General features: G+C 37.2%; 1 protein-coding gene across 11 annotated transcripts in view; it reads left to right on the forward strand.

Moving 5' to 3' along the window:
• Nucleotides 1–16,037, forward strand: part of SIAH1 (siah E3 ubiquitin protein ligase 1) — a 78,773-nt gene that overhangs the window by 55,309 nt on the left and 7,427 nt on the right. The window lies entirely within an intron of this gene.

Here is a 16,037-nt window from a genome sequence, read left to right on the forward strand (position 1 = left end):
GGCAGCCCGGAATCCTGGTCACTTCTTCATTCTGAAGGGAGGGGTGGGGGGGGGGGAGGTGGTATATCAGCATTTGATGGCTTCTGTGGTATTTTCTAAAGGAAACATGGGTGAAGCCACCAGTTGAGAATAGTTATAGTTAGTGAATACTAGACTGTGATAGGTTAAAGATGTAATAGGCACATTGAGAAACTGAGCAGAGGGGAAGGGAGGAGAGATGTTGTGATACATTAGCCAGTGAGGAAGCCTGATACTGTTCCAGGAGATTTGAAAGAATATCTAGAGCAATAGTATTTTTGTTTCTAAATGTAAACTTTTTTGTTGAAGTATAGCATAAATAGATAACAGAAAAATGCTCAAATTAAAGGTATAGCTTGATGGATTTTCACAAAGAGAACACACTATTGTGACCAGCTACCATTGTCCCAATTACTTTTACTTTTTAAATAAATCTTCAGGAACTCTAAGATGAATAATACTGAGAAAATAGGCTATTTTGGTTCAATTTATTCTCTAAGCTTGAGCCACAGTGACCAGAATGGTACTGACAAAGACCTTTCATTGGATTTGAGGTTGCCTAGATGTGTTGAACTTATTCATGATTTTTGTTTGTTTTAAGATATTATTTATTTATTTGAGAGGGAGAGAAAGAGCACAAGCAGGGGGAGGGGCAGAGAGAGAGGGAGACAAGCAGACTCCCCACTGAGCCTGGGGCCAGACTGTGGGCTGCAGCCCTGGACCCTGAGACCAAGATCTGTGCTGAAGTCAGATTCCGACTCTAAACTGACTGAGCCACCCAGGTGCCCCTGTTTGTTTTTAATGGCAGGGGGCATGGGGGACACATGGGAGGAACTAGAAAGAGAAGGTTGAAGGAAAACCTTTGGACAAATTTATATTTTTAAAGTAGATAGCGCCCATGAGAAATATTTTCTTAAAAAATTACAATTTAGGGGTGCCAAGGTGGCTCAGTTGGTTAAGCGTCTGTCTTGGGCTTGGGTTATGATTTCAGGGTCCTGGGATTGAGCCCCTCCCCATCTTGCTCCCTGCTCGATGGGGAATCTGCTTCTCCCTTTCCCTCTGCCCCTCCTCTCCCCCCACTTGTGGGCTCTCTCACTCTGCTCTCTCTCAAATGAATGGATAAAATCTTAAAAAAAAAATTAGAATTTAATGCCAGTCTTGAATTTTATAGGAAGTATTATGCTGTCCTTGTTATTTATTATTGTTATTTTTACAGGCTTAGCTAGTGATGGTTGATACAGTGAAATTTAGTGTGTACTAGCTTCAAAACTGCCTTGGATAGGTTACTTTAGTAATTGATTTAAATAAATGGAGTAATCTAATTGTTCAAAACTCTTGCTATTTTATTTCCTCCTTTGTGTTTTACATTTTGCTCTTTTTTTTTTTTTTTTTAAGATTTTTTATTTATTCATAGAGACACAGAGAGAATGAGAGGCAGAGACACAGGCAGAGGTAGAAGCCGGCTCCATGCAGAGAGCCCGACGCGGGACTCGATCCAGGGTCTCCAGGATCACGCCCTGGGCTGCAGGCGGCACTAAACCGCTGCACCACCGGGGCTGCCCACATTTTGCTCTTTTGAGTTTGGTTAAAGTTCAGGCTTTGTGTGTGTGTGTGTGTGTGTGTGTGTGTGTGTGTGTGTGTGTCAAGGACCCTGGTTAGCTTTGTTAGGGACTACTTCAGATGTTTTGTTAATACAGATAGTTGTGAATTGATTTCTGCAGACTGTGTTCTTTTGATTTTGTTTGGAGAGGTGATCGACAAATTTTGTCATATAATTAGTTTTTAAAATGCTAAGTATAAACTAAAATATGTATATGAAATATATAGATTTTTTATATGAATAGATGGTTTCCATTTTTCCCCCTATTAATATCCATATATTTGAGGCATTTAAGAAAATAAAACTAAGAAAAAAAAAAAAAGCACCAAGGCAGGTAGACAAAATCAGCTCTTGATTTCTTAGTATTTGAATTTTTCTATGAAGTCACCAGCAATTCATCAGCAGGAAAGTGTGGGAACACAAAATATGCACTGAAACTTAATCCTTTATACTACCAAAATAATATGTTTTATGGAGCATTTGAGGAATATGTAGAGAAATGTAATCCTTATCTTTCCCATGATCCTTCATAATTTTTAGACATTATGGCATAGTTTCTAGTCTGTCTGTGTATGTGCTATATTTTTTAAAAGTCAACCATGGATATTTTAATTTCTTTGACATAAATCCTTATAGATATTTTCCTATTAAGTGATTACCCCTTGTCAATAACTACATGTTTGAACTGTGTAATTCTAAGTGATGACGTTTGTGTTTATAGTGTACATCCTGCAGTTTTTGATATGTTGTGTGCTGGTAGTTCAGTGGTCCCATCTCTGATCTCTGTGGTTTCTGTTCTAAACTTGACTTATTTCTCCTCTTTTCTAATCCCTTGCCTTTAAGTCTTTAAGCCACATTTTGTAGTTCGTGTGCCCTTCCAGTTTCTTCTTATATGCATGCATACATACAGACAACAGCCGTATCATATTTACTTAACTATATTTTTCTTTTAACATAAATTGGATTATGAGATTATGTGGCTTTTTTTAAACCCACTCATTTAAACAGATTGATTTTTTTATTAGTAGATATGACTCTGTCGTATTTAAAAAAAAAAAAAAAGCAGGCAGCATAGCGATCTGTCGCATGGACCATATTTTTTGTCACTATCTTAAGATAGAACTTGAATTTTTCAGTTTATTTTTGCTGTTATAAACAGGATTGCTGTAGGCATCCAGATACATACACCTTTGCCAACGTGTAAATTAGAAGAGGGACTTGGAAGAAATTGCTGGGTCAAAGAGTATACATACTCCTAAATTTTGAAACAAACTGCCAATCTTATTAGAAGCTTCTTCCACAGTGGACATTTCCAACAGTGTAGGAAAGTCTGTTTCCCCACAGCTTTGCCCATACTTGGAATCAAATCTTTGAAAACAAATCTCAGTCCTTTTGTAAGCAATACATGCAATTTGTGACGTTTCTTTGTACCAAGGTTTGAACTTCTTTTTCCTTTTTCCTGAAGTTTTACATGCACATATAATTCAAAATAAAATATTCCATTAGGTTTGTTTTTTTAACGAAAAGCTCTCTGCCTCCTACCTCTCTAGGTGTCCTTTGCTAGAGGCGACTATTTTTATTGAGCTGATTATTTTTGTATTTACTGTCTTTGTCTCTAACATGCTTCTATTGTTAAATCCAGATTTCAGTTTTTGGCCTTATCTTTTGAATCCCTTTTGTGGATTTAACTTGGCTTTCTGTTACCATCACATGTACAAACTTTCCCATTTATACTCTCTTAATTGAGTGACATTGATGATTTTGTATTTGCATTATTATGATTATAAAAGTTATTCACAATTTGAGCCATATAGTAAGATGTTACTTTTTTCCCTGTACTGTTTAATAGGAGTTTGTATAATTTTTCTTGCTAATGCTTGTCTTTTTTTGTTTGCTTTGTTTTCTCTGTGCTTACTGCTAATAACTGCCCCCATATTCCTTACCACTTATCTACATGTTCATGTTGCTTGACACCTTACATTGCTTTCTTCCACTAGTGTAAAATTGTCATGGTCAGTATTCCCTTACTTTTCTTCTGAGTTACATCTTCCTTAATTGTAGCCCATGTTGTCCCTTTTTTCTTGCTTCATTCCCTTAAATTTGAAGGGCTTGTCCTCCAGGAGCTTCCTGAGAACTTATATGGGAAGTAATGTTTTGAAACTTTGCATCATTATTTTGCCCTCACTATTAGGATAATTCGGTTGCACATAGAATTCTAGAATAGTAATCATTCTCTTTGAGGATTTTAAAAAGCATTGCTCTGTTGCATCCAGCTTTGGATATTATTGCTCAAAAGTCCAAAGTTGCTTTGCTTTCTAATTTATTTGTTCACCCAACACTGTGTGTGTGCTAGGCATTTTTAAGTATTTGGGATAAATCACTGAACCAGACAAAAATTCCTACAGGTTGAGGAGGCGAGGCACTGCTACAACAACAAACATAATAATTGTGTAGCCTGATAGAAGGTAATAGATTCTGTGAAAAAAAAAAAAAAAAAAAAAAAAAGAGCAGAAGTAGGGGAGGGGCAGGGAGGGAAGAGAAAGAAGGTGGTAGAATGGGTAAGGATTAGGAGCATGTAGTGGAGGGGTCAGAGGGCAGAGTGCTGGTCACTTTTTTAAATAAAGGGGACAGGTTAGGCATCGTTGAGAAGGTAGCATACAAACATTAGAAGGAGGTGAGAGAATTAGTTATGTGTACATCCAGGAGAAAAGTATGTTAAAGCAGAGGCCAACGGAATGTCTTAGTCTTAGGGTACCAGGAAGCTAGTGCAGTGAGTGAGGGGGAAAGAAGTGGGAGATGAAGTCAAAGAGTAATCACCATATTCTGTAGGGCCTTACAGGCTGTTTAAGATTGTATGTGGGTTGCCAAGGGAGAATATTGAGCAGAGGAGTGACATGACCTTATATAAATTTTAACTGGATTTTTCTGATTGCTGTGCTCAAAACATACTGGGGTGGGGGTGGGAGACAAGGATGGAAGCAAGGAGGGGGCTGCTGTGTAGAAGATATTATAATGATGTAGGTGAGAGATAATGGTGCTTGGACTGTATTACATGGTAATGGTAGAGGTGGTGATGAGTGGCTGGATTCTGGATATATTTTTAAAGGGGATACAATAAGATTTCCTGGGTGGTTTTAGATATGTGATGTGAAAAAAAAGAAGGATGACTTCAAGGCTTTTGAACTGAGTAACTGGAAAGATGGAGTTGCCATCAAAAGAGAGGGGAAGGAAAAAAAAAAAAAGAGAGGGGAAGGTGGTGAGTGGAGTAGTCTCAGAGAAAATGAGTAGTTCAGGTTTGTTCAACAGGCCCCTCTACCCATACTCTACCCCTGCCCCCAGGGATATCTAGGAAGTTGGATGTACAAATCTTGTGTTTAAGAGCAATCTGGATGGTTTTGTTTTGTTTTTTAAATCTGGGCTGGAGATGTTGGTGGAATTTAAATACTACAAGACTGAATCAGATCAACAAAGTGAAGAAAAGTGGACATGGACAACTCCCAATGTCAAGAGTTTGAGGGAGAAGAGCAGGAATCAATAAAGGCAGCTGAGGAGGAGCTGGTGAGCTAGGAAAACTATGTGTGCGGGGATAGTGAACAGAATTTATCAGACAGGAGCCAGTGATCAGCTCTGTTAAATTTGGTGACAGTTCAAAACTTGCACATTAAATACAAAACTGCGAGACCAGTGTGAAATTTGAATTATACTAATTTACTAAATCATTGGATACTGCCTGCTAAATTGAAGTCTTGAAACAACATGGGTTATGGAATTGACTGTTGTGCTGTTCTTTGAGTAAAACATACCAGAATTGCCCTGTCTGGTGTGGTCACCACGTGTTGCATTTTCTTAGCAGTGTATAAATGCTTCAGTGAAAACCATGATGCTATTTGGGCTTTGCTTTACACCAGTGCATCATTTGCATTTGAGATGGACTTCTGCTTTTGTCTTTAGTCCTTCATAATTACAGTACTGTAGTACTGACTAGGAGCCAGCATGACCATAAATGAGAAGGGGAGCATTAAATTATTTGGCTACTAGATGGAGTCTGATGATTCAGAATGTGCTACTACTGCTTTTTAGATTATTGAACATAGGAAAATAAAACACATTCAGTTTTTGTAGGAAAATGTGGACCCTACTTCCCCTGAGAATAGAATCTTAGTTTAAGGAAAATTTTTGTCTTGTTTTTTAAATATGAGGAAAATTTGAGTGTAAGTTGATTCATGTGTTATATCCTTATTTGAAATAGCTGAAATGATTTGGTTAGAGTTTCAAATATAATGCTTATGAAGACACAAATTATAACTATTTCAATGAACTATTATTTAATTTGAAAGGCTTCATGAATTTTTTAATATGGCATTTCTTTCCCATAAATTTGACGGTTTTTATCATCTTTTACTAGTAAAGAGCGAACTGTCATTATAAATGTATTAAGACTATAATATGACTTTTTACCTGATTTAATTTCTTCTGTCTACCAAGCAATATATACTTTCTTCTGATAGCTTAGTATCACTAACTCTTCATAGGTTACTACCAGTTTTGATCTGCTTTAAAATTTTTGGAAATACATAAATAAATAAATAAACAAACAAACAAATAAATAAAAAAGATTTTTGGCCAGAGTGTGTATGTAAGTGTGTTTGCCTACCATATTTATCTGATGGAATATGGAGTTGAATAGGTTGTATGTTACAGTATAGAACTGGGTTACATAGCTAATGAATGCTAAGACAGAGCAAAAGAGGAAACATCTACTGGACTGTGTGACAGTTTTACATCCTGAGAGAATATAAAACATAATCATGGTAGTAAACAGTTATATTCTTACTTGGACACAAATAACTCAGTGAATATTGGACACTTCTATCTAGACACTATGAGATTTGATTAAATTACAGTAATGATTGTGTTGTAATCATGACAAAGTTTCCATATGTTCAAGTGAGTTACCAAAAATTCTGTTATTTCGTGATGTATGGTGTGAAATAAAAAGGTAGAGAAAGCCTGTTTGACACTCTCTTCAGCTTCTTTTTTACTCCTGTTTCTCTGCTCTTACCTTGCTGCTTGATACTTTGATTTAATGTCTGATGGTTTATGACAAACGCAGACTATCAGATTCTACCACTTTGATGACAAAAAAATTAAAAAAGCAACTACTTCCAGAGATTTAATCTAAAGGATTTAGGGAAATTTTCTTTTTCTTTCTTTCTTTCTCGCCAATTTTTGTATATATTGAAAAGAAACTTTGGATACTAAGTTAAATATCCATGCCAGTAGGAGATTATACTGTTTTTGAGGGTTATTTGAAAGAAACAAGATTGGGGACAAAACAGTTTGGAATCAGACTTATTCTTAATTTTTCTGATCTTCAGTTTCCTCATCTGCAATATGGAGCTACTGCCTACTTTTTGAAGCTTAAATAAATAGTGATATGAAGCTGCTGACACAGTTCCTTCCAGGTTGATAGGTGCCCAGCTTATGCAGCTTTGTTCACAGCAAACTCTGTAAACTCTATCAGATTTCAAGCAGAGTCCCAAATTAAGGTTATGAAAATGAACACAGGTTGAACCAGCAGTTCTCAGTAAAATCCTGTATAATCCAGGTCTTTTTTTATTTAGTGATCAGTTGTAGGTTCCTAGTATGACTCTGTAAACATCACCAAGTGATTGTGTTATTAATATATCAAATATTTCCATGTATTTGATCTGAGTTAATTCCAAAAAATCTATTGTTGGTTTTGATGTTTCACAAATGAGGAATTTTTAAAAGGATTTTATTTATTTACTTGAGAGAGAGAGAGCGAGAGTGAGCGGGTGCAGGCATGGGTGCGTGTGCACTAGCAGAAGGAGGAGCAGAGGGAGAGGGACAAGCAGATTTCACCCTGAGCGTGGAGCCCTATGTGGGGTGTAATCTCATGACTCAGATCATGACCTGAGCTGAAATCAAGAGTCTGATCAATGTTTAACCGACCGAGCCACCCAGGCACCCTACACAAATGAGAAATTTGAAACCCAGGGTATTTTAGTTTTGCCCAGTATCAAAGTGTAGTAACAGTTGAAGTAGGAATTCAGATTTGAGCTTTTCAATCAGATTGATTGAAATCAACCAATTCATTGTTCTTTTCACTAAAAAGGCACATTCTCCAGGTATGAATTTCAGTAGTGCATTACTAAAAATTGAAATTACTGTCTAGGAATCAATGAATTATGGAACTCTTATGCTACAAACAGAAACATTTTGAAAACTTAGAGAATTGTTATGGAATTACATCTATTTTTTTTAGATTATATCTATGATGATTAAATGATTTATTTCACTACATAGTGTTTTTAAGTAGATTGTATTTTTTAGAGCAGTTTTGGGTTCAGTAGCAAAATGGAACAGAAGGTAAAGAGATTTTCCATACTCACCCTGCCCCCAGTCCTACATAGCTCCTGCACTGTCAGTAGTTCTCTACCAGAGTAATACATTTGTTACAGTTGCTGTACCTGCACTGACACATCATTCTCACCCAAAGCCCATGGTTTACATCATGGTTCAGTCTTGGTGTTCTGTGTTGGGAGTTGTGACAAATGCATAATGAACGACATGTATCCACCATTATTAGAGTGTACAGAAGAACAGTTGCATTGTCCTGCAAGTCCTCTGTGCTCCACCTATTCCTTCCTCCCTTCGCCAAACATTTGGCAAGCACTGATGCTCTTACCGTCTTCATAGTTCTGTCTGTTCCAGAATGTCATATAATTGGAATCCTACAGCAGGTAGCCTCTTCAGATTGGCTTCTTTCACTTGGTAATATGCATTGAAGATTCTTCTGTGTCTTTTCATGACTTGATCGCTCAGTTCTTTTTAGCACTGGATAATAATCACCGTCTGGTTGTGCCAGTTTATTTATCCACTCACCTGCCAGAGGACAGCATCTTGGTTGCTTCCAAATTTTGGCTTCCAAATTATGAATGAAGCTGCTAAAAACGCCCGTGTGTAGGTTTTTGTGTGGACGTGTTTTCAGCTCCTTTGAGTAAATACCGAGCAGCATGATTACCAGATCTTAGGGGTAAGAGTATGTATGGTTTTGTAAGAAACTGTCACAACTGCCTTTTATAGTGACTATATCATTTTGTGTTCCCACCAGTAGTGGAATGAGAGTTCCTGTTGCTCCGCATGCCCACCAGCATTTGGTGGTGTCAGGGTTCTGGATTCTGGCCATTCTAAAAAGATGTGTAGTGGTATTTTCTTGTTGTTTCAGTTTGCATTTCCCTGGTGACAGATGATGTGGACACCTTTTCACATGCTCATTTGCCATCTGTATTTCTTTGGCTAGGTTAAGGCTTAAGTTGGGTCGTTGTTAGTTTTATTGTTGAGTTTCAAGAGTTCTTTGTATATTTTGGATAACAGTCCTTTATCAGATGAGTCTTTTGCAGATAATTTCTCCTGGTCTGTAGTTTTTCTTCTCATTCTCATGACGGTGTTCTTTGCAGAGCAGATGTTTTTAATTCTAATCAAGTCCAACTTACCATTTGTTTTTTTCCTGGTTCAGGTGTTTGGTGGTGTTCTTGAAAAATCCTCACTGAATCCAAGGTCATCTAGATTTTCTCCCATTATCTTCTGGGAGTTTACATGTAGGTCAGTGATTCATTTTGAGCTATTTTTTGTGAAGGGTGTGAGGTCTATGTCTAGATTAAGTTTTTTTGTATGTGGATATTGAGTTGCTCCAGCATCATTTGTTGAAAAGGCTATCTTTTCTCCATTGCCTTTGGTTCCTTTGTCAAAGATCGCAGATCACAGTTAATTGAAAGTGAATTTTAAGTTTTAGTTGCGAATTCTCTTTAAGGTTTATATCAACAATAAATACATTCTACTTGCAGGGGCATCAGGGATAAGTGAGTTCTGGATGTATACATAGGCTCTTTCTTCTTGGAATCCTTCGTGCTATTTTACTTGATTTAGTCACTTCTTCCAATACTTGAGTACCTGTTCTGGGTTGGGTACTGTCCTAGGTGCTGGAGACACAAGCGTGAGCAAAACAAAGTAGTCATGAAGTTTCTTTGTGTAGAAGTTCTGAACCAAAAGTTAATGGTTCAGGGATCCTGGGAGTTCTCAAGACCCTTTGAAGGTCAAAACTGTTTTTCACAGTAATGAGACATGAGAGTACAGTGGAGTTTCCCAGAGGCTAAATGGCATATGGCATCTTAACAGATTCAATGCAGAAATAGATAATGAATGTCCAATTGCATTTTATTGCATCAGACATTAAAAATGTGTAAAAATGCGAAACACATTTTTCTACCTCTCATGGAAAATAGCTATTTTTCATAAACATTTAACATGTAGTTGGTGTTTTACACGTAAGATAAATGTAATGGTAATTTAAAAAATAAATACTTAAAAATTTTTTTCGATTGAATTTCTAATATAGTAAATATCAGTACATATGAACCACATAGACAAAAGCTCTTTTGGGGTCCTCAATAATTTTTTAAAACTACAAAGCAGTTAAAGACTAAGTTTTTTTATTTTTTTCAATGGCTAGATACGTTTGAAGGGCTTAGAAGTCCTAGGATCAGCTTTTCAATTCAAAGGCAGTAGTAGGCAATATGTAAATGAAAAGGGCGTATCTATGTTCTGGTAAAACTACTTCCAGAAACTGGCAGCTGGCCTGCAATTGTAGTTTGCCAACCGCTGGTATAAAGTTTTCCTGATACCAAAGAAGTTTGAGAACTGCAATTATGAGTAAAAACTTGGTGTTGTAGTTGGGAGAGAATAGAGGAGAAAATAGACAATAAGTAGTCAGAATTTCAAATGGTAACAGATAGTGTGGAGATAATTAGTAGTGTCATCTGGTCTTTAGATAAAGTGATCAGGAAAGATACCTTAAAGAGCTGACTTTAGTTTACTGGTTACTTGTTCAGGACTTAACTAGGTATCATCTCTCTTCTTTTTTGATCACCTCTGGTTATATTAGGGATCCTTCTTATGTTGGGAGGGAAAGCAAAAAATAGTTTAATTAAATTTTTATTTTTATTTTGAATGTTACCAGACTTAAATTCAGAAAAGATTAATTTTTCAAGTTGAATTATAAAATATCCAAGCATGCTTGCTTTAAAAGGATTGAGGAAGGGGCCCCTGGGTGGCTCAGTCAGTTAAGTGTCCAACTCTTGATCCCAGCTCAGGTCTTGATCTCAGGGTCATGAGTTCAAGCCCCAAGCTGGGGGCTTTAAATAGATAGAGGAAATTATACAGCCTAGATTAGAACATTCACCTAATTTACATGACATTTAGCAAGATATTTGTATCATTTTTCTTTTCTGAAAATGAGAGGTGGTTAAGATTTCTTCCAAGTTTAAAATTTCTTTTAAATGTTTGTTTGCTTTGCCTAGGTTGCCACTTGACCCCCTCTGCCCATCCCTTTTAAGTCTGCCCTGATCAGATAAGCTCCGACTTCCATTATTTCCTAGTTCTATGATCTGAAACACTTATTTTATAAATTTATTTTCTTATCTGTAAAGTAGGGGATAGATGCCTAACTTGGAAGCTCATTGAAATGGTGAAATGAAATCACAGTGTATATAAAGCTTCGAGGATCATACCTGGTACATATTAGGAGCTTAATAAATGTTTGGAGCATCTTTTTTTTTTTTTTAAAGATTTATTTATTTATTTACTCATGAGAGACACACAGAGAGAGAGAGAGAGAGAGAGAGAGAGAGGCAGAGACACAGGCAGAGGGAGAAGCAGGCTCCATGCAGGGAGCCCGACCTGGGCCTAGATCCCGGGTCTCCTGGATCACACCTTCAGCTGAAGGCGGCGCTAAACTGCTGACCCACCAGGGCTGCCCTTTTTTTTTTTTTTTTTTCTTTTTTAAGATGTTATTTATTCATGAGAGACAGAGGCAGAGACATAGGCAGAGGGAGAAGCAGGCTCCCAGTGGGGAGCCTGGTGCAGGACTTGATCCTGGACCCTGGGATCACGACCTGAACCAAAGACAGATAGATGCTCAACCCCTGAGCCACCCTGGTGACTCAGGGCAGCTGTTTTAATGAAAATGGAGGAAGGTCTCTACTTTGCCTTATTATTTAGCTTGCTGACCCTGCAACCCTTTGAGACTATAGCAGCAAGAACAAAATGAATAACAAACAGGCAAGCTCCAGTGAGAGATAGAAAAATTAAACATAAGGAACATCTGGGTGGCTCAGTGGTTGAGCGCCTGCCTTCAGCTCAGGGTGTCATCCCGGTCCTGGGATCAAGTCCCACATCGGGATACCTGCATGGAGCCTGCTTCTCCCTCTGCCTGTGTCTCTGCCTCTTCTATGTGTGTCTCTCATGAATAAATAAATAAAACCTTTAAAAAAAATTAAACATGAAAACGCATGTAGGGTTAAGGATGTACAAGGGCAGTATAATCCAAACTTATCTAGCCATCCCAACTTCAGGGAAAGGACAGGGAAACAGCCATTCCTGCCACCAAAATCTCTGTTCCCTTGTTGGAGCTTGAGGATATCTACATAATTAAAAAAACGTTTTACTATAGCCATACATAAGGTAACTTTAGAACTTGATGAGTTCTTTTGGAATGCAGTGCAAAACAAAAATTCGAATTAGGGAAAAAATATGTGATTGGGAGATAGATGGAGCAGAGTCAGTATCAGAATTATGTGCAGAAAAGAAATGAGTAGATGGGAAGGATCGAAGAATATTTAGAAGAGAAGCCCACAAAGGTGAAATATTTGAGCCTTTGGATTGAAAAGAGTCACCTAGTGTTTTGTTTGGCAGGTGCTAATGGCATATTACTTAGATGTTTAGGTGAACATTTCCCTTTTCCTTTTCCTTTTCCTTTTCCTTTTCCTTTTCCTTTTCCTTTCCTTTTCCTTTCCTTTTCCTTTCCTTTCTTTTCTTTCTTTTTTCTTTTCTTTCTTTTTTTTTTAGATTTAATTTTTAGGTAATCTCTACACCAAGGTAGGGCCTGACTGAAAACCTTGAGATCCAAGAGTCGCATGCTCCACCAACTGCCAGCCAGATGTCTTGGTGAAAATTTCTCTCAGAGACAGAGTCCTGCGAGCAAGGGGGAAAATGTTACCTGCAAAGGAATAAGAATGAAAATGGCATTAGATTTTTCATCTATATTATTATATGTCAGAAGATTGTGAGCAGAATTTATATAGTTCTCAGAATTTATATAGTTCTATGTGACTAGAATTGTAAACTTGTCCAGTTTCTCTAAAGAGCTTCAGACTGCCAAGATGGAGACCCTTATATGTCCTTTCTGAAAACGTTGTTGAGGTATGGTGGCTGTGCCAAAAAATGAATCATAATTAAGGATTCTAGAGGGGAAAATGGGTATTTGTCTTTCTTTTTTTTAAGTTTTTATTGTAATTCCCATATAGTTACCACATAGTGTTATTTAGTTTCAGGTGTATAATATAGTGATTCAGCAGCTCCATATATCACCCAGTGCTCATCATGACAGGTGCACTCCTTAATCCCCAAGGATGGGTATTTGTGATATAATTGTGAGAAATGGAATTAAATGGTTGCAGTTAGGTTTTAAGTTTAAATGATTGTTTCACCATATTTTGAAGTTTATAATATAATCTTTATCTTGATGGGTGAGAAAGAGAAAGTTTTACTTTTAGCATCTTAAAAATGGGCTTGTCTTGTTTTCAGAGATGTTAGTACTTTTATTTTTTAAAGATTTTATTTATTTATTTATGAGAGAAACAGAGAGAGAGGCAGAGACACAGAGGGAGAAGCAGGCTCCTCTCAGGGAGCCTGATGCAGGGAACTTGATGTGGGACTCAAACGCTAGACTGAGATCACGCCCTGAGCCAAAGGCAGATGCTCAACTGCTGAGCCACCCAGGCTCAGTCCCCTGGGAGATGTTAGTACTTTTATTCTTGATGTTAATAAATTGTAGATTCAATGTGAAATAAAAATATAATGTAATAGTAAAATAGAATTGGGATATAGAACCATGCTGTCCAACAGAATTTTCTGTGGTGACGACATGGTCGTACTGTTTTGCATTCCCACCAGCAAAGTATGAGAGTTCCAGGCTCTGCGTGCTTGGTATTGCCTGTTAAGTTTGGCCATTCGGGCTAGTGTTAGAATTCTGATCCAGAAGTTTGGAGAGAACATCTTAATGTTAATGGCAAATTATTTACCCTTTGGTTCAAGAAAGGCAGTTGAGATTTTTTTGGGACCTAAGGTAGTGACTTACACGTACATATTTGACTGTATCCTCAATGTCCTATAACAAGAGCCAGCTAATTCATAAAAAATACTTTGCCTTAGCTTGGTGCTGATACCATCTTCTCTTTGTCCTCCCCTACTCCCTACCAAAAGAGGATGACTATGCAGAGACTTCTCTGAGAAAATGGAAACTCTCAGACTGAAACTTTCTTAACCTCCAACTTCCTGAACTAGACATCTTCTGTCTTCTCTGTTCTTACCATGGGGAGAAAGTATCTCTTCTACAAAGTCTAGTCACTCTTGTCTTGAGTTTTGAGTTCCCTATCATCAAGAACTTTATCACATTGCTCCATTTCTTGGGATTACTACCCTCTTTTCTAGATTCTATCAGCATTCACTATATTTCTGGTCTTTCCCATTAAAAAAAAAGAAAAAGAAAAAAAGGAACCAAGTGGAAAACTTCTCTGGGCCTTTCAGAGCCACTCTCTAACTTGCCTCTTCTCTCCACAGCCATATATTTTTTAAGTTAACACGGCATCCTATTCAGTTTCCTTTGGTCTGTTTATATATGAGCCATATCTCTCAAGGTTGCTTTTGCAGAAGTCATCAGTAACTTCCATATCACCAATCCAAGAACACCTGATAGGCATGATCATACTTGACCTCTAAGCAGATTCCACATTTTTGACTGTGCCATTATTTTTACTACTTCTTACCATATATTTTTTTTGTTATTTATATAACTATTTGCACCTTTTACAAGATCACCATTTCTAAATTATACTTATAATGATCCATTGCTTATTTTTAATCACATAAGAAAGATTCATGGTTGCTGTATATTCCATGAATTCTTGCATGTTCAGGCATGTCTGCTTGTTGCCTTTTGAGTTTTTTCTGATTACAGAAAGAGTACTAGTACCTTATAACTATATGATAATGGGATGCCTGGGTGGCTCACTGGTTGAACGTCTGCCTTTGACTCGGCATGATCCTGGGGTTCCGGATGGACTCCGGCATCGGGCTCACCTGAGGGAGCCTGCTTTTCCTTCTGCCTACATCTCTGCCTCTCTCTCTCTGTCTCTCATGAATAAATAAATAAAATCTTTTTTTTAAAGTGTATAATGAAGCACAATTTATTGTAATATTTGTGCATGTGTTTATAGATCTTAAGTCTGTACCTTCCTTGATCTCTGAGATACTGCCCTCTCCTGCTTTTCTCTCACCTTGGCTTTCCTTTTAGTTTTTTTTAGGCTTTTGCTACTCATGCGAGCCTTAACCAGCAATTGGCCACACTTAGAGTTAAAAATGTAGAATCTCAGGCCCAGTTTCAGGATAATTATGATTATTCTGAACAGAACTTGCATTTTAGTAAGGCCCCTCCAAACAGTGAAGTTTGAGAACTTGTGCAGTCTAGGGGCCACTGCTTCTCATTAATGAACTCTTCAGTCTTTCAATGTTGGGATTTCTCTTACTTTAGGCATGTTCCTCTTCCCTGTGATTTCAGATAGCATTGTGTTAATACCACCTCATCTGCACTCTCAACCCTTAGACATCAACTGTGCTTCTCTCCATAGACCTTTCACAGGCATCTAACTCCCACTTCGCATTTCATCTTTTACTATACTACAGTATCTAGCATAGTGCCTAGTGGCTTCTCATTCAGTATATGCTGTTTTTTACTGGGGTGGAAGTCTCAAAATAGAGTGATTTCTGCAATAAAAATGCAAATGTACTTTACATTACACATTTGAATTGGGATTTGCACTTTCCTCTCCATTTACTTGGCTATCACCTTTGTTCAAACTTCTGATTTTACAGCAACCTTTTACCAGATCATTGTCTTGGGCTTTCCCCTTTTTGGATTACCAGTCTTTCTAGATACATAAGTAACTCTTCTGCAGCAGCAGAGTTTTCAGAATTATCTTCGGAAAATAGAGCTGTTAGGAAAATATGTACAATTTAAATTCTCATTATTTTGCTACAATTTTGGAAATTAAAAATAGGTTAACTTTTTTTAGCATTATTTTATAACAAAGTTTGCTTTTTTAACTCTTAGTATTTAAAGCTGTTGAGACTTGCATTAAATTTAATTTTGTCTATATTAAATCTTAAAATAGAAATGATTTTTTTATTTTTAGAAATGATTTTTTAACGTAAACATTTGCTGCATAATACACTTCACAGTGTCAAATGTAGAAAGAAAAAGGGGTTAAAGGAGGAAAGC

The sequence above is a fragment of the Canis lupus genome, chromosome 2 (genome assembly GCF_003254725.2).
Source record: "Canis lupus dingo isolate Sandy chromosome 2, ASM325472v2, whole genome shotgun sequence".
Taxonomy (NCBI): Eukaryota; Metazoa; Chordata; class Mammalia; order Carnivora; family Canidae; genus Canis; species Canis lupus.